This window comes from Rutilus rutilus (genome assembly GCF_951802725.1).
Source record: "Rutilus rutilus genome assembly, chromosome: 11".
In the NCBI taxonomy this organism is placed as follows: Eukaryota; Metazoa; Chordata; class Actinopteri; order Cypriniformes; family Leuciscidae; genus Rutilus; species Rutilus rutilus.
In genome coordinates, this window is record NC_140216.1 from 5,541,264 (window position 1) to 5,561,933 (window position 20,670).

At 37.3% G+C, this 20,670-nt stretch overlaps 1 long non-coding RNA gene across 1 annotated transcript; it reads left to right on the plus strand.

The window, feature by feature from the left end:
• The first annotated feature begins 2,051 nt into the window (after window positions 1-2,051).
• Window positions 2,052-11,175, plus strand: LOC311299093. The gene is made up of 4 exons (XR_014629065.1): window positions 2,052-2,143; window positions 3,506-3,588; window positions 6,658-6,761; window positions 10,362-11,175. It is a non-coding gene; the product is annotated as an uncharacterized lncRNA (long non-coding RNA).
• Window positions 11,176-20,670: the final 9,495 nt, after the last annotated feature.

Below are 20,670 nucleotides of genomic sequence, written 5' to 3' on the forward strand. Positions count from 1 at the left end.
CTTTTTTCCTATATGGAGCTTGACAAGCAGAGGTCCCCATCTTTCATTGTATGAAATTTTTTTCAGAACTTCTCCCTTTTTGTTCTTCAGAAGAAATAAAGTCATACAGGTTTGGAGCAAACTGAGTGAGAAAATGTCACTTTATGTATTTTTAAAGGGTCACTGTCCCTTTATAACAAACATGGAATCTCGTTTCCACCACAGAATAAAACGTTTTAAAAGATAATTGCGGCTTTTCAGAATTGTGAGATATAAAGTCGCAATTGCGTGTTATAAAGTCAGAACTGCGAGTTTATATTCTGACAATTCTGACTTTATAACACGCAATTGCGACTTTATATCACGCAATTCTGACTTTGAAAGTATGGAAGTTTTGTTTAAAGGGTTAGTTCACCCAAAAATGAAAATTCTGTCAGTAATTACTCACCCTCATGTTGTTCCAACCCCGTAAGACCTTCGTTCATCTTCGGAGCACAAATTAAGATATTTTTGATGAAATCTGAGAGCTGGCTCACTTCTCCATAGGCTTCTAAGGGACTGAAACTTGCTGGCCCAGAAAAGTTATTAAAGAGATCGTTAATATAGTCCAAGTGACTACAGTGGCTCAATCTTAAGTATATCAAGCGATGAGAATACTTTTTGTGCTAAAAAAAACAACAAAAATAACGACTTTATTCCACTATTCATTTCCTTCTCTCTGGGCCTCGAGTTAGTTCACGTAGTGTTTTAGCGCAGCGCGTCTGTGTTGTACGTCACACGCATCACACACATGACCAGTGTCGGCCAATAGTGAGCCTACGTGGTGATGTGCAACACAGAAGCGCTGCGCTAAAACACTACGTGAACTAACTCGAGGCCCAGAGAGAAGGAAATGAATAGTGGAATAAAGTCGTTATTTTTGTTGTTTTTTTTAGCACAAAAAGTATTCTCGTCACTTGATATACTTAAGATTGAGCCACTGTAGTCACTTGGACTATATTAACGATCTCTTTAATAACTTTTCTGGGCCAGCAAGTTTCAGTCCCTTAGAAGCCTATGGAGAAGTGATCCATCTCTCAGATTTAATCAAAAATATGTTAATTTGTGTTCCGAAGATGAACGAAGGTCTTACGGGGTTGGAACAACATGAGGGTGAGTAATTACTGACAGAATTTTCAGTTTTGGGTGAACTAACCCTTTAAAGTGTTGTGTCCGCAACAGATTAAAAAAACTTTACATCTCACAATTCTGACTTTTTTCTCACAATTGTGAGTTATAAAGTTTTTTTTTTTATTCTGTTGCGGAAACAACACATCCAAAACTTCCATACTTTATAGTTCAATGGCATGTGCAGTCAGTCAAGGCAGGCCATGTGAAGAAACCACAGATCTCCCTAGGATGCGTTGCAACCAATTGCTTAGGATGTAAAAGGTCAGGCGAACAGCTGTAAGGGGCAAGTGTAAGAAAATCGGACAAATCAACCAAGAAAAGGTTGGCAGAAATAATAAGCCTTACTATATGTGTGATCGCAACAGTGCACAGTAAATTCCCCGGTGCTAACACCACCCAGTGTTCATATGGGAACCACCAACAGGGTGTTAAAAGTAACACTGAAGCTATTAATTGAGGTATAACTGAGTGATGATTGTTCGATTATTGAAGACACCTGATGATAATGAGCAGAATCACTGAAGAAAAGAGAAACACAAGAACTACAACTGACTTCCAGCCACAGCTTTAGATGAAATCAACTTATTACAAACCAGACTGAAGTTGGGCAGTTTGACTGTTTGCTATTTACATCAGTTTGTGTAATAGTGTTTACCAAAACACATAATCTGCTGCAAAAGAGATTTAAAGTATTTTCAGCTGATTTCATCTAAAGCTGTGGCTGGAAGTCAGTTGTAGTTCTTGTGTTTCTCTTTTCTTCAGTGATTCTGCTCGTTATCATCAGGTGACTTCAATAATCGAACAATCATCACTTAATTAATCACTTAAGTATCTAATTAATTCTAAGTGTTACTTTAACACCCTGCTGGTGGTTCCCATTTAAACACCGGGGAATTCGGGCTTGAAGAGGAAAAATAAATCCTGTAAGTGAAAGGAAGTTTTCAAACGACTACAGTAAAGAGTAGGCCTACACATTACAGTGAGAGTGAATTTGGTAAGTAGGCTTTTCTCCTGACTGACTAATGTAGTTTTTGTCTATTGGTTAAATATACCTCATATCAATTTAGGGTAATTCACTGTAGGGTTTACAGACAAATGTAGTAAAATAATATTGTACATGACTGTTCAAAAGTTAGGGGTTGGTAAGATTTTTTTTTTCACTTATGCTCCTCAAGGCTGCATTTATTTATTCAATATACAGTAAACCAGTCATATTGTGAAATGTTTTTACAATTAAAATGCTTTCTATTTTAATGCATTTTAAAATAACAATTTCACAGTAATTTCTTCCTGTGATAAACCATTACTCCAGTCTTCAGAAATCATTATAATATGCTGATTTGCTTATTATTATCAATGTTGAAAACAATTGTGCTAATATTTTTTTATGGAAACCATGATAATTTTTTTTTACAGGATACATTGATGAATAGAAAGTTCAAAAGCGATTATTTGAAATCTATTTTTTATGTAACAATGTAAAAGTCTTCACTGTCACTTTTTATGAATTTAATGAATCTTTGCTGAAAAAAGTACACTGCAAAAAATGCTTTTCTTACTTAGTATTTTTGTCTTGTTTTCAGTCCAAATATCAAAAAATTCTTAAATCAAGATGCATTTACTAGATAAGTAAAATTAGATAAGATATTATGTCTTGTTTTCCGGGGGAATTAATCAAAATTAAGTGTGTTTTTGCTTAAAACAAGCAAAATTATCTGTCCATGGGCTAAGAAAAATAATCTTGTTTTCTGTTTGAATTAAGATTATTTGTCTTACCCCATGGACAGATAATTTTGCTTGTTTTAAGCAAAAACACACTTAATTTTGATTAATTCCCCCGGAAAACAAGACATAATATCTTATCTAATTTTACTTATCTAGTAAATGCATCTTGATTTAAGAATTTTTAGATATTTGGACTGGAAACCAGACAAAAATACTAAGTAAGAAAAGCATTTTTTGCAGTGTATTAATTTCTGATTACTGATGTACAACTGAAATGTATATTAAGTCTGCATCTGTAGAAAGACAAAGAAAAGCAAAGCTTATTCAGATTGTAGTTTGAAATCCATTCGCAGAGTTTGTTGGTGATCGATCCATCAAACAGTGCAGACAAATCCAAAATGAAATTCAGTACTTTTACCAAAAACCAGACAGAGTCAGAGTAATTGGAGCAAATTTGAGATTTATTATATACACAAAATGCGATCAAGAACAAGTGGAGTTTGGGTTATAAGGACAAATGTCACTTGTCTGGTGATAATATCCTTTGATGGTGAGGCTTTAAAGGTTGACTTCTTGACTCTTCTGGACCGTTGTTGAGATCTTCCTCTTGTTCTATGGTCCGAACAATCAGGGTGCTCTCAGTTAAAGTCAGCAATTAAAGGAGGATCCAAAAAGTCCAGCAGGACCCAAGAATGTTCCTCTCATTCACTGAAGGTAATACATCCTTCATCCTCTGCATTGAGAATCCAACAGGACCTGGGGTCTCATTTATAAAACTGTGCGTAGGAACCTTACTAAAAGTGTACGTGCGCCCGAAAGCCAAAAATGGCGTACGCAAAATAATATTCGGATTTATAAAACCGTTCGTACGCCAGAACCTGCGCAGAATTCACTTTATAAATCCCACTCAGCGGAAGATTGTGCGCACATGCGTCTCCACCCCGAAATAACCATATATGGAGCTTACAACGCCTAGTTTTACTATGCAGATCCTCATCTGCATATCATTTGCATATGATTATTCATCCAGGTGATAACGTTTAAAGGTACAAGACACATTACATGAATAAAAATCAAGTAGTTGCCTATATCTTGCCTTGTTTTTGAATACATAAATCAAATAGTGTAAAACACATTTCAGAGGAAGTTTTTCTCAATCTTTTCCAGTGGCCGAACTGTATTTTTAATACTTTTAATGGAAACAGATAGTCCTTGGGCATTATTTGCACGAAACTATTTTCTCAGACAATCTGGTATTATCATGATAAGCAGTTATCTCTGTGGTTAAAACATTAAAACAAAGCATGCCAGAGGAAAAGTGTTCAAAAACACGGCATTAACAACAAATATTTCTATTGACTGAATTTGAATATAAAAATGTTGTAACTTCTCAGTAATGATTTCATGTTTAAGTGCTTAACTCCATTAGTTTAAATCATTATTTTATTTATTTAAACTGTTATTTGCGTCAGTTTCACTAAACGGCCCAACGCGCTCGCTGGCGCGGACATTTAAGAAGGGATGGATATTTGCTTCAAGTGGCAGGCTTGGTGAGTGAAATTATATCTGTATGTTAAATTTTCTTTAGATTGTCTGTCTAAAAGTGACCAAAAAGACACTTAACTCCAGCTCACCATCGGTGTCGCCAATTCCCTTTGTCTCCAGAATGTGCGTACGCACGGCTCAAAGTTTGCTTAAAGGTGCGCACATTCTCCCGTCAAGTTTGTTTTTTATAGATCACAACCTTTGCGTGGGAACTGGCGTACGTACGTTTCCAGCCCCGTTTTGTGCGTACGCACGCTTTATAAATGAGACCCCTGGTCTGTTTGATCTCCAGTAGCATCCAATATCTTGATTTGTTCTTTGTCCAATGAACTGCAATGCTAGATAGAAGTGAAAGTAACATTGATTTGAGTAGTCTGCAAAGATCTTTCCAGATGCAAAGTGTGTACCTTTGATGTTCTGCAGCACTCGAAATGATTTTTTTTCAATTTCCATAGCTGTACCAACACCAGACAGCAGGTCAATGATTATCAAGAAAGCACTAAAGTCTTTGGATACTAAAGGTTCTATGATGAAATCTCTTAAAAAATATTTTAAAATCCATATGTCATTATGCCCTCGTGAGGTTGTTATAATCTTCTTCCCAATGAAGAAAAAAAAAAAAAAATGTCATGAAGATAAACGTTCCTTGAAAGTATTGCAAAATCCAGGTCTATTGTCCGCTGAATAGAAGAGTTTCTTACAGATTCCAAACTTTTGAACAGAAGTGAATGTTAACATAGTAACTTGCACGTAGGAAGATACATATTTGGGCTAGAATGACACTAGTGCACCAAAAAGTCCATTGCAGATGTGATATTTTGACAGAGTGTGTTTCAAACTTTGGATGATGAGGTGGTAGAGATGATCAGAGCAGCGGAGTGTAGCAAGCAGCAAATCAATGTTCTCAGATGTTACATTGGTAGATATTGATCCATGTGTGAGAGCTGCAGGAGATGTGATCAGACAGCTGAACCAGAGAGAGAGAACATTCGTGCTTGTATTAGGAGTTGTTTACATGAAACCGTATTCAAATAAAAACCAAAAACTTTTTATGCATTTTGGCAGTTAATATACACGACAACAGCGTTTTGGGGCTTCAAAGTGCAAGTTTTAGAAAACGATACCTTTATTGTCTCCTTGTAAACTACAAAAACATGAATTAGCGAAAATGGTGACATCATGTGCAAGCATATAGTCTATAGGCGTGTAGTTTTTCTTTAAAAAAAGTGACATTGCCAACTACTGACCTGGCAGCATCATACAGCGTTTTTAGTCGGTTTCTAGAACCCTGTGAATGGGGATTATTTTGACAACGTTGTCATCTGTATGCAAAATTCACCATTAATATCATTTAGATTAAAAGCCAACTGCTTCACTGCTTCTTTTAATAATAGATTGTAAGTTATTTTCACAAAAAGTCAAGTGTGGGGTTCAAAGACGTGCCTAACCTTTTCGTTGTCATTGAGAGGAGATGATTTTGTGTGAACCTCTGAGGTAGCAAGCAGTGAAAATACATTTAAAGTTTTGGAATAAAAGTAAAAAGCTTTTTCTTTTGTCTGTCAGAGAAGAGTATAGATAGCTAAAGCACTTCTATCTCTCTCGCTCCCTTTCTCTCTGCCACCTCTCTTTTTTGATCCAGATGTCACTCACTGGAGATTAAATGGATTTCAGCCGGACATTTGTGTTTTACAGTACCTCTTTCAACTCTTTTGAGAATATATCTATATCTATACACATACACATACACATACACATACACATACACATACACATACACATACACATACACATACACAGCAAGTACCTGACTTGCTACTGGCAATACATACACGACACGTATATGGAGGCACAGAATTGTACTACATATGAATGATCCTCATTACAGATATTATAGTCATCAGTGGGTGCTAATGGAGTCAAACTCCAACCAGCTGATATTTATTGAGATTACAGATCAGCTTTACAAGTAAACAAGCATTTACCACATGGTTGGTAATTATTATTGACTACAGTTCTTAAAATATCTACAGTGCGAGGTTACAGAATAACACTGATTGACAGTGTTATTCTGTAACCTTGCACTGCAGATATTTTAAGAACTGTAATTATAATGAAACCTAAAGTTAGTGGCAGGTGAGTTGCATTGTAATACATAATGATAGATTGCATCTGTCAACTGTAAAGGCTTTTAAAACAAAGGCAAGCCTTTAATTGCTTTGTCTCTCCCTGCGTGAATAGGTGACACGCTCTATGAATGACAGCTGTAGCAGGACATGGAACAAGGGAGGCTTTTCATCACACGGACAACCAGAGAGGACTGTGTCAATTATCTGCCGACGTGGGCAAGTGCACTTAGACACTTTTCACACTATTAACAGCTGCCGTTGGAGATCTTGGTGTGCCTTCTTTAATAATAAGAGCATCATCTTAACGCTCGAAGATAATTAACAATCAGTATGTGATCAAACGTATAACACCAATCAGAGTGATAAAAGAAAGAACAAGATGGTTGAGGAAGTACTTAATGAGAACAGGATGATAGAATGAAAAAAAACAAACAAAAGAAATCAAAAGAAATCAAAGCGAATGCTTTAATGACAACCGGTTTCTTTATTGTCTATTGGTCGTTGTCTCTTTCTCTTTGTCTCTCCAGAGTCAACTGTCAAGACCTCGCATCAATATTCAGACACACTTTTGGATTCTCGCTCTCTCTTTCTCTCACTCTCTTATCCACAAATTTGCAGATAACCTCAAATTCAAGGTCCATGCAGCTGACAGCTGGGTGTTACTTGATTATTTTTGACAGTTATTCAATGTGGCATGAATCTGAAAAAGTGAGAGGAAAAAATCTAATATGAACAAAGATTGCTTCATTTTCAACTTGAAGTTTAAGGTACCTGGGACTTAATTGCATTTTATTTAGTCTTTTTCATATTTTTCCCCTTGTCTGGTGGATAAAAAGACTTAAAGGTGCATTGCGCAAGTCTCTGAGTTTTTGCAGAACTATGCCCCCTTCTGGCGACACGCGAAACTGCAACCAGAGTTGTGCACGCGGTTACATGGAGTTTGCGTTGGGGTTTGGGATGAACTAGAAGCCGGTCTCTTTGAATCCATCTTCTACTTTTGCAAAAGTCGCTTGAGTTGTCTTCGCTGATGCGGATAATGGCGGCGAATACACAAACCTGCCAGACATAGCCAGGTGAGCGTGAACGCGCATGACGTCACGCCCAGTCGATTCCGACCCGAATCCCTCTTATTTATTTTACTGTACAGGATTATGGAGGCAATCGCAGTGATCATAGAAGGGCTCATTCAGCCCATCAGGCAATTGTTTAAGCATGTATGGGTTAGAAAAACGGGTATTTTTAACATGAAATGTTGCGCAATGCACCTTTAAAGATATTTTTTTTTTTATTCAAAATACTTTTTTGCTCTCCCAGTTCAATGTGAAAAGACAACTATAAGTAAGATTTTTGTAAGTTTATACCCCCAAAAATGTAAAGACAGTTACTACGTGATGCTTCAAAAACATTGCTGTTTTGTTTGAGCAACCTGACACAAGAAGATTAGCTCAACCAATAGCGTGAGTTTGGGGCGGGACTATTTATTTGTTAAAGTCTTGATGAAATAGAAGTAGTGAGTTATTTTCTTCCGTATTGCAACGTACATTCTCGTGAAACCGAAAAAAGGAAAGAAGGCGGGGACTTGGTTCTATATTTCCAGTTGTTGATTAGATGGAGGCAGATCAAATCAAATTAATGTGAGTTTGCAGTTGATTGTAAGAAAGAGCTTACCTGAATACATAATTAGAGAAGTCTGGCATACATCACCAGAGAGAAGTCTGTCAGTCATGACATTTTGATGAATAATTACAAATTAATAATTGATGAATTTGATATAATAACAATAATTAAAAAATGAAACTAAACGGATGAATCGTTCACAATATAACACCATTGAAAATGGGTGAATTTTCTTTTCATGCCAACTTGAATTTATGCAGAAAATCTGAATGTCACAAAAAAAAAGCTTCCATCCCTTCTGTGGGACTTTGGGATTTTTGGACCACTTATGGGGAATTTGGCACAATATAGAATTTGAAAAATAAATAATTCCAGATTCCATCTGTCATCCATCTAATGACTTTAGATGCTGTTGATACAGATCAACATCAATGTAGTGATGGCACTAAGGTCCTCTTTACACCTGGTATTAAGATGCATTTCAGTTTATCGGAGCATAAGTGGACGATAAATACAATGTGATGATGGCACTAAGGCCCTGTTTACACCTGGTATTAAGATGCATTTCAGTTTATCTGAGCATAAGTGGACGATAAATACAAGTGTAAACGGAGCAGAAACTGGATACAAATAAAACTGTCGGAGCTGAAATGAAAGCTGATCTGAAAAAACACATACATTTACCCGCCCATAGACCCTCCCTTAGAAGAAATCAGGACAGAAGTGGTTGAAAGTGGGCAAAAGAGACGGATTAAAACACTAGGTGTAAACAGGAATGTGTCTCCCTCGTCTACTTGTGATCCAATCAAGTTCAAGTTCACTTTATTTGTATAACACATTTACAATGACCAAAGTGCTTTACAGAACAGCCAGATTAAAATACAGTACGACCTGCTTAACACATAAAACACAAATAAGAGCAGTAAAGCTAAGCGAAACCTTAAAACCGGAATGACAAACCAGTATCAGACTCAAATAAAAAAAATAGTAAAACAGGAGTAACAAAGCAGTTTCCTTTGAGTTTGATAATATAATTTATTTCTTTTAATATCAGTCTAATACATTAAGCCATGTTAGCGTTTCAGAGCGTCCTCAAGGACGCGGGTTTCGTGACATCATCGCATACAATAGAAGTCCCATTTCATTGGCTGGGCGCCAACCAATAAAATGGCTCCTTTGAACACTCCCGCTCCCGCCCCTCTTTCTCTCGCGCCGCCACTGAGTTGCAAGTGCACAAGTTAGATTTGCACCTAATATATCGCGAAAGAATAGCAAAAGTCAAGGCGTGAAATTTGAAATTGCCATGACAGATCTGAGAACTTGCAAGTGCTTAATTGAGGTTGTACTGCGAATCTGAATGTAAGATTAAATGCAAATATATATTACAAGTTTGTCTGTCATTGTATTTCTGTGAATGGCATTTTACACATTTGTGACTGCTTGTCTGCAGCTTCAAATTCAGAATACAGGTTTGTGACTATGGTCTGCGAGTGCAAATTTCAACATTCAGCTTCAGATTTTTATTTGACAGGTTTTCACATTATAGCTGTGAGTGTAAATGTTTGCGTCCAAGTACGAATCTACGTGCTCTCGAGTTTTGCTACTCTTTTACCTTCATACACAGTCTCTCCGGAATCAGAGAGATAAATATCGTTTAGCACTCTCAGGAGGGTGGACTCAGCGCTGTGAGCAGACCTAAAACCAGATTGAAAAACCTCATATATACAATTATTAGACAAAAAGTGTTGGAGTTGATCCAGCAAATTGGTCGATCGACCAAAACGCATCTTAATACCAGGTGTAAACAGGGCCTAAGGCAGGTGCCTATAGCCAGCCTGCAGCAAAAACCTCCTCAATCCATTGCCAAAAACGATGAAGTAAGAATATGAAACGTTTCACTAAGAATCCGCCTGACCCTCTGGAACATCTAGTGTTGACTTTGGATGGTGAGTCAGTAGCTAATTCACACAGGTATTGGCTGATTTTATGACTCAGACCTTTTCCCTGTAGTTTTGTTTTTAGCTGTCTCGTCCCCTCTATGGTTTCATTAATCATCCTGTTGTTGAAGGTGGGAATAAAAAAACTAAAGAACTAAATCGAAACTGTCTAATTTCTCTGTCACAAGCACAAACATTTAAGTGTTCTTTGACAAGATTCATTATCTTGCTTCACTGTCCTGTCTCTTCTTTATGTTGACAGGCATCATAAAAGACGAGAAGCAGCAGGAGAAGTGCCTGATTCCTGCAGCCTTTCATCTCCCACATCTAATCTCATCCTATTTCTCTACGAGTTTCCTAGAGTGCATCATCTTTGACTTACCTGTCATCTTCTTCATTGAATTTTCTTCTTTATTTCTATAGTTTTCATACTTTATTCCATTCTGTACTCTAGCTGTGACCCTTTTTGGGATACATACACTCTGTGATCTCAGTATACCGCAGTATTACGTGCTATGACATTTTTTTTTTTCAGCTGCAATCTCTCCATGTATCAACCGGCTTTCTGTGCATTGCACCACTTGCTCAGCTCTTCCCATTCACTCTGGGTGTCATTCCTCTATTTAATGTGTTTTCCCATCTCTCCATTTACTCATATCATTCTGCTTTGACAGACCCTGAGCTTGTCCAGGAAAGTGAAATCTTTGATCAGCTTGGTAGCATTCCACCATTTTCCACCACTCCACTTTTCTTGACAAAGCACTAGTTATAATGTTTTAGCAGACAAGATCCCATCTCCAACACCAACTTTAGCTCTCCTCTATCAATGGCAGCTATCAGCATTCAAACTCACTCAGAATGTCACTGACTCTGGTATTCTCTCCGTTCTTGTATTCTACTGTTAAAGGGGCCACAGTCTCCATGCACAGATGCACTGCAAAAAAGTGCAGTTTTTTTTATTCATAGTTTTTGTGTTTGGTCAGAAATATCCTGCAGATTTAGTTATATTATATATACATATGATATATATTTAGCTATTATTATATCACCATATCTTATTTGTTAAAGGGATAGTTCAGCCAAAAATGAAAATTCTATCATTGTTTACTCACCCTCAAGTTTTTCCAAACCTGTATGAGTTTCTTTGTTCTGCTGAACACAAAGGAAGATATTTGGAAGAATGTTTGTAACCAAACAGATCTCGGTCCCCATTGACTACCATAGTATTTTTTTTTCCTACTATGGTAGTCAATGGGGACCGAGATCTGTTGATTACAAACATTCTTCCAAATATCTTCCTTTGTGTTCAGCAGAACAAAGAAACTCATACAGGTTTGGAACAACTTGAGGGTGAGTAAATGATGACAGAATTTTCATTTTTGGGTGAACTATCCCTTTAAGTTTAGTCAAACCATGGCATCTAATTTTATTCAATACAAATAGCATTGTAGTTGACATTAAAGTGCAAAATAATGATAAAAAAAACATGAGCTCCTGAAATAACATTATGAGTATTGTAATATAATGTTGTAAATGATTTATTCTTTAATTAATCATTGTCTTTTTTAAGTGCATTGTTATGGAAACTTAAATTAATAATTAAAGGATAAATGTATACAATGTATTCTTACACATTCCCAGTAGGAGGTAACTTTTGTGTGATTTTGTGCATATGTACAGTTGTAATATTAAGTGCATGCGTTTATTTTTGATTAGGTGTACAATATAGAATGTGTTTTGGTGAGTTAGTTAACCCAGTGTTTCAGTTTACCAATGTCAGTTACCAATGAACCAATGTTCTTCATCTGTGGGTTCTGCAAATATTTAACCAATAAAAAAAAAAGAAGAAAAAGCTTGTGACTAAACATTGTAACTCCACCAAAACTCCTGCCTCAATCTTGAATGAAGTGCTGCACACATTTTGGGCCTTCTCTGGTTTACAAAGCAAGGGCAAATAAAGAACTGGTACAGATTTTGTTTTACTCAAGAAACACTATCCTGTATAAAAGGCTGATGTTTTATATATTTGAGGAGAGGAGAAGAGTGTTTTAGTCTAGCAATTTTCATTGAGTCATAGCCAGAACTCTCTTAAAAACCAACTCCATTTGAGATTGGTTTTGGTCAAATGTTAATAATATGACACATGCAAGTGTCTGACCATATATAAAGCCACAATATCAACTTTGACACCACAGTGATAATAATACATGAATAAAATATATATATTTTTTTTTATCCATTTCCTGAAAAGTAGTGTTTTTGGACAAATGAGGTTTCCACCCGACAGTAACGGTGTGTTGTATTTTTGTGTCCCACCGATATTCTTAACTATAGCTTAACCAGAAAAGTATTCTCTGCCAGCCAGCTTCATCATAAAGACTAGGTTGTGCTGCCTTTTGTCCATTGGCTAGCAGCAGCACAGCCATATTTGGCTCTCTGATCTGGCTCTTCTTGTTGGTGAAGTCTCAGAAGATGCTGTCAAGCCTCTGAGCTCTGTACACACACCCCACCTCCATCATTCACATCCGTTAGCTGTGTCCACAGCCTCCCGCACTGCCAGCCTAAAGACGGCTCCTGTGGAGCTGGGATATTGACAAAATTATGGAAGAGGTCAATAGCTCTAGCCTGAGAACAGAGCGCTGATCCTGGGAGGACAGCTGAAAGAATAGTTTATATTTAACACTGCGCAGGAGCCATGACTTACCTGGCATCAAACTTCAGGAAAAGAAATCAACAATACCCGAGACTTCAAATACATTTATTTTACAAAAAGCAGTTATATTTGGGTTACGGATGCACTGAAATGCTTTGCCAGGGCTTAACTAATTAAGCAGCACAAAGTTGTACACACACTAAAAATACAATTTATTAAATGTAAATTTGCTTTGGCTACGAGTGCTCTCTTATCTTGTTAGGAAGCATTACCTCTTTGATTTGTATCTCTCTCTAAGCTGTTTAACTTTTACTGTTCCTTGTATTTAGGGCAATTTGTGTCAAATAATATTGCAATTTAGCACAGACAACAGCAGGGTTTTTGTACCTTACATATAATCCAGTTAAACTGGAACAGTACAGTATTTTAATATACTAACGTTTGTGTTTCTGAGCAGGGGAGTCTCAAAAGGAAAAAAATGGACTTTTATCCTCCACCATTTCATTTTGGATGAGTCAGTCAAAGCTGCTGCACATTTTGAATGAGTATGACTGAGTACATTAGGGAATGGAATATTTTTAGGGGAAATTGCTTCAATTTCATTCTGTTCCTAAAAACAGGGCTGTTAGGGCTGTCCTTTTTGTTTTAACACATGCATATGACAATACCGGACATAGAACGAAACAAACTGAGGGACTTAAATACACAATGATAACGAACCAAATACAGAAACTGTAGGAGTGCTTGTTAATCAAATGATGACTGACCATGATAACTAATGACTGGCGGGAACAAAGGAACACAAGAAACGGATAACTAAACAGGAGGAGTAAAAACCAAAACCAAAAACCAACATCTTCCCTTTTGAACTGGTATTGAATATTTTTTGGTGAAGATAGATAGATGGATGGATGGACACTATAGACGATATGGTAGATCGATAGATGGATGGATGGATGGATGGATAGGGTAGATACTATAGACGGGGCAGTCAGGTAGAACCTATGTGGTAACAGTAACAGCGAAATATGTCATATTTCGTATGTTTTGGAGGAAAAGTTTACCCTGTTGTCATGTGCTGATCTGCAGGACTCATCTCCTTGGCTTCATCGCATGTCTGGAGTTGGTTCACGGAGTCTTCTTTTCCTTGTTTTTTTCTTTCGTGACACTCAGTGGCACACACATGAAGGATAAAATAGTTTCCGTGACTGGGGACATACATGCTGTCTCCAGCCTAATTTGTGTCATTTTCACCCCTCTTCCTCTCTCCGCACGCAGTGACACATCTCCTTAGGGAACATGGTTTCACATTCTCTCTCTCTCTCTCTCTCTCTCTCTCTCTCTCTCTCTCTCTCTCTCTCTCTCTCTCTCTCTCTCTCTCCTTTAACTTGCTCTACAAGTCTGGCATTCTCCTCTGTAACTTTGCAGATGACTTCATCTGCCGAAGCATATCTGCAAATATTCTGGCCTTAAAATCTCATTTAGAAACAAAACAAAATGCTAAACACAGGTAGGCGAAAGTTAAACACAACTTCAATACAGTTGTCATCGTTTACACACAACGACTCAAAATTGTTCACACTTATTTCTAATGATGTAACCAAACCAACTGTACATAATACAAGTCAGTTCAGAGTCCCAAAATGTACTCAAAATGTTGCACTGAATGTTGATACCAACAATAGATGGAAACAATAAAAGAGAGAGAAGGATGAGGATGAGTAGGAGGAGGTGAACAAGCAGGAAGAGGATGAGGATGAGGAAGAGCAGGTGTGGAGAATGCTGTCAAGGCTGGATCTGCTTTAGGGCTTTTCCCTTTGCCTGCAGAGATGACATTGTCTGAGATGTGGAGAAACTCAACATGACACCAACATGAAGACATGATGCTGAAGCAGAATAAAATCTCTCTCATTGACCTTGATTCTGCAGTTGCACAACTCTTCTATGTGACTATAACATGCTTTTCATTTAGAGTTTTTTACTGTAACCTTTTTGGCTTTTTCAGTTGGGTCGCTGTATTTTCACAGTATGCAAGTGGTGAATATGCAGACATTCGATAGGCCTACTATTCAATATTCAGTACAATACTATACTTGCAGTGGATACAGTATACAATTTATTCACCTTACTACTGTAAGTTGTCATTACTATACTTTTTTACGTAATTGCAAAATTTGTTTACTTTGTTACAATATACTTTTTTTTCTGTAACTGCATGCTTTGGATTCTGCGTTCTCCATTTTTTATGTAGTGTCTAACGAATAATCTGTAGTGTTTATAATTTTGACTCGCTGTGTGTATGATCTGAGAGCATTGTTTGATTTTGATTTGGTTTTGTGTTTAAGGTTTGGATAAAGTGAGTGATGGTTTCAAAAAAGGTGTTTTAGCAATTCAGAAAAACTGTAATTTGTGTGATTGTTATGCCGAGATGTAAAAGCTGAGTAAATAGTATGATCACGTTAACTGGTTGAAGCTTATGTTACCCAGTCAGGTTTAACCTTTAACTACGATAACTGAAGAAATGTCTTAATATTTTAGTGTCTAAAACTGCAATTTGACCTTAGTTTTATCATTTGCCACACCCTCTAATCTGCAACTGACGGAGGGAGTGAGCTTAGTTAGCATTAGTATCGCAATCGACTTAATTGAGTAGCTTTAACCACCCAACTGGTAAACTCAAAATTAGACTCATTGTGTTTAGTCATTAGCCTTGGTGATGTACTGCTTTTGGATCCATCAAAAGAACTCTGCAGTTCAATTAATTTTCTCCATAAACCTTGAAGACAGAACATAAAGTGAGTGAAAAACTCCACCAAGGTCACAAGCAATGTTATTTTAATCAAAGGGAGCCGTATTTGCGTGACAAACTGCATGAAATAGCACACAATGTATTTAATGGCAGAGTAAGAAATTAATGAAAAACAGCAAAGCCTTTCTGTCTTATTGTACTGTACCTCCATAAAACAAAGTTGTCAAGGTCACAGATTGATTTTTAAGGGGCTGTTTAAACAACACCATTTAAGACTAGAAACAGACACGTTTTTATGCATTTCGGGGGTCTGAAAATGCAAACTTTTGAAAACGTGTTTCAAAGTGCAAGTTTTTTAAAACGATACTGTTATCGTCTCTGCGTAAACTACAAAAATGCAATTTTGTGAAGACGGACACAACATTGTCGTCTGTACGTGAAGAATGCCAAGGAAAAACTGTTCCGCTTTTAGAACATCGTTGTCGTGTAAACGTACCCTAAGACTATCTTTGTAATAGTCTATTCATGCACTTTTAATGCAATCAGTTGTGAAAATATAGCAAAGTGATCCACTGAACCGGTGGGTCTTTTCTTGTTGGACTTATTTAAACTTTTTTTTTTTTTTAGCAGGGATGTAATTTGTTGTTGTTTGTCTACTTTTTCTCAAATTCATCTGTTACTTGGTATAAGTTAATCAAATTAGGCAGATGCCAACATGGGCAAGTTGTGTGACACCCCTTTATCTTCAAAAAATAGACCCCAAAAAACTAAATCAAGACTTTGGAAAAGGGCATAATCGTTCCCTTTTTATATATTAATATATAACATTTCAAAGTTTTACTACTGTATTTGATTGCTATGTATGTCCAATGTACACCAATCACCACAAGACCCTCATTAGGGGTTTCTATGACGACTTCAAATAGGCCTTCCCCCCTGAAAAGGTCTCAAATCAATCTCACCCAAAAACAGTAATGTCAAACTTGACCCAGGGACTTCCAGGAAATGACATTTGCTCAAGTGACAGTTCCATTATGATCATACATGCAGGATAAACTCCCCACAGTGTAAAGAGTCTCATGAGACCACAGGGCTGTATATCTGATATGTCTAATATACAAGTTGCAAATGTTACAGAATTTCCTGCATCCAGCACCTTGACGCTTTCGTAGCTCTGAGAGTTCAGTCTGAATCAATGAATCAGCCACTAATGAGGGCTATTTAAGAGAGTTAGAAAGTGAAGCTGCAAGTTTTCATGGCCTTTTGCTCTGACACCTCTTATTCTCTCTGACTAGGTGATCTTTTGGTGGCTTTTCAGCTTCTCACCTCTATTTTAATGAATTTCATCTCACAATATAACATGTCACATTGATCAGTGCGCTTACGCTTCGTTTGACAGAGAAACACTGAATCGAATATTGTGCTGAAGTCAATGTGAAACCTGACAAGCTAATTTATGTGGGCCCTGTTCTCTCTTTTGATCATATATCTATATACTGGAAGCATATGAGCCCACAGGTAACAGATGTCACATGGGTGACGTACACTTTATGAGGCCTCGGAGAGCGCGTGTCAGAACTTCACAGTGAGCGATGAGCGAGAGAGTCTCGGCGAATCTCATTTTCTTAGCATGGGCAAAATGCCTACTCTTGATTCTCTGACTACATAAAGGATGAACCGAGGGTCTTCAAAGGCTCTTTATTTCAGAGGACGATCAAAGAATCCTCACAAACGGCAGAGCTGTTTGATTTAGCTGAGATTAAAGATGCAAATGCTATCATGATGCTGCTATTCTTGGAAAAATCTCACAATACAGAGCTGGATTTGACTTTATTTGCAATCACAATCGGATACATGCACGCACGCATCCACACATGCATCCTTTTTTGTCGTTTTTTTTTTTTTTTTTTTTCAAGGAAAAAACTTCTAAACATCCTTAAAACAAGATCACTTTACTCAAGAAGCAAAGTTCTTACCTCATTTACATTTGATTTATTTAAGCATAAACATACAAACTTTAGTTTAATTAATAGTTAACTTTAGAAAAATAAAAGCATAGCATAAACTGTGCTGGAACTTATTTCAGGAGGCTTCAGCCCCCTGCGTTTCATCTCAGCCTTCCCAAAAATTTTGAATAAAAAAAAAATTAAACATAACTTTTTTTATTTTTTTATTTTTTTTTATCTGAATGCTCCCCATTTGAATAATAAATATGCGTGCATTATCTAATTTGCATATATGCTGCTCAAGAAACATTTCTGTTTATTATCAATGTTGAAAATGGTTATATTATTCTCACGTTCAGTTGGGGAAACTGAGCCCTTTGAAGACTGAAATCTAAGAACCACCTGTGGGGGTAAATTTTTTTTTTTTTTTTTGACAATAATTCATATTTCGTCAGTAAAATATCTTGTTTCAAAGAAGTTCAGATGCTTTTCCTGGAAACCAAGACAAAAATATTGATTAAGAAAGTTTTTTTTTTCAGCGTACAGATGCCTGGTCTGCGATATGATTAGTGTGCCAGGCTGATGTGTGTGGTAAATGTCTGAGATGAATCCAGCCATGAAATTGATCTGGGCTTTTGAGTGTTGCACTTGTCTTTAAGGGAAAAGACTACAGGATATTACTGAAGCAATGAGAAGTAGCCTTCCTGTCAGCCAAGCAACTGCTGCATGACATTGAGCAAGATTTTAATCACAGGCTTAAGTAATGGCCGGCAAACAGCCAGTCTTAATATCTGTCTCTGTTTAGCAAACACGTAGGTGCTGTTTTCTCGCAGTATAAACAACTTAAATTGTGTATGTTAAGTGATTTCATACACTTTATTTTATTGTATAGATTCGTTCCATGCATGATGGATTGGAATTTATGGCAGAGTGATTGGATTGTGGATTTTATTCACAATGAAACCTGTTCTACTGTAAAAAAAAAAAACAAGGCATGAATTGCTTTAAATGCAGAATGCATAATGTTAAGATGCAATGTTTTTTTTAGTCTAGTTCACTGTTTGCTTTAAGCTAGTTCTGTAGCCAGTGTTGGCAACCAAGAAGTGAGCTACTTTACACACATAGGCTACACATCACGCTTGGCATCAGGAGCCACCGGTTACACGTGGTGCCGTGACCCGGATGGGAGTGAGGTTGGTTTTGGGGGGTGAGCTGTGCGTGTAAACCTCACTCCCCTGGCCTCAAGAGGCGCACTAGCATCGGCTGCGGTCTTTAGCTTCCTTGTTAGCACGCCCGCTCTCCCACGCTGGAGACCCCGGTTCGAATCCTGCTCAGAGTTGGAACGGTTACACTTGCTCTGCCGCAGCAGCAGCATATACCACACGCATTAACATTGCCATATTCAATAACATGCTAAAACTATTCAGAGAGTTGTCATGATTGAAATATATACACACTCTCCGGCTTACTGTTTAATCGTTCATTTATAGCCTCTCATAACTGAAAGTGGTTATGTCTGATTTGGTGAGCACATTGTAAGAGTTGGTTAATTGTCACCAGTTTGACTTGTTTAATTTTGCAAGCATTAGAGGCGGCCATTATGACAGCCAATCACAGGAGGCACTGCCGCCTCTCACATGATTTTCGACCTGAATTTTGCCTTTACCTTGGCCGTCACTCCACTCATTTTCAAATGAGTGGATTATATGTATTATTCAGTTTTTATGTATTTTTCTCCAGTTTTTATTGCTTTCTCAAAGGAAATACCCTGGCACGTGTTCACATACATGTAGGTACAAGCCATGCAGGACCGAACCAGCCTCATTATTAACACATAATCACATACGGTCCAGCATTGATCTCAGTTTGGCTTTGTTCTGCTGAGGTTTAATCAGCATTCTTCCCAGCGCCCTGTCCTCTTCCACACACTGGTTTCCTGCCCTGCTCCCCTGATCTGGCAAAATAACATTGCAAATTTGCAAAAATACATTATTAATTTTCCATGAGGCCTGCCAGACGACACCCCCTGACAAACATTCCTTTCATTTTTTTTCTTTTCATTTTTCATTTCCTGTAGTGCACCTGAGACACCTCCTGCACCTTAACACCCTCCCCCTGCCCGCTCCGCCTCGATTCAGTCAGCTACTGAAATTATATCTGCTAGGAAATCATTTTGAGAACATCACAGCAGAATAGAGCACCCTGGCTATGTGTGTGTGTGTGTGTACACTGCTTTCTATAACACCCTGCTCACAAAATGATTCCTCTCTGCTGTGAAGGAGAGAGAGAATGAGAGAACCAATCCCCACAATCACAAGCTCAGCTTTTTCAGCAATAAAAAGGACACTAGTACTGACATCTACTGAGTTCACATAAACATCTGTTCTGCATAGTTTTAGAGGGAGGCATTCAGTAGAGCCTAATGTGTTAAAAGGGGAGATAACTGTGTCCCACAGCGATTACTGTGGACTTGTTTATCCATCACATGTTTAAGCTACATTAGGTTTAATATACTGTGACCCCAAAGTATTTGAACAACTATTCCACACTTAAAATGTGTAAATGTCATAAAACATCAAATAAAATAAAAAGTGCCATCTGCAAACAAATATTGCCAGATATTTTCTCAGAACTTTTTGGAATGACTTTTATATAGAAATGCACAATGCTTTTTTTCATTGGATATTAAAATCTACCTTCAGTATTTTAAGATTTATATCAGTGGTTCTTAACCTTTTTGACTCTAAGGGATCCCAAATATATACATGGTTTAAAACCGATGATTTAGGTCATCTAGGACTGACTTAAAATTATAGTTCACCTAAATGATAGTTCTGTCATCATGAACTCTCCCCTTATAATGTTCCAAACCTGTATGACTGTCTCAGTGCTTTTTGTCCATATAATGGAAGTCACTGGCAGTATTTTGTTATCTAATACAGTTACATTTAAACATTTTGAAGTGTGTTTTTAAAAGTACAGTCTCTCTTTGCAAATGCAAATATGTGCAAGGTGTGACCCTGACAGTCTTGGCCTTTGAATCTGCACTGTATGATTATATTTAATCTTCTGTTCCCAGTTCATATTGGGCGAGGTCCCAGTCTCCACACTGTCTGCGTGAAATTGGTGTGCATGAAATTGAGAGGGGAGAGAAAGAGAAAAAAAAATTAAAAATAGAAAAATAAAATACAGTCTGCGACTCCCTTTAGGCTGTGTATCCTCT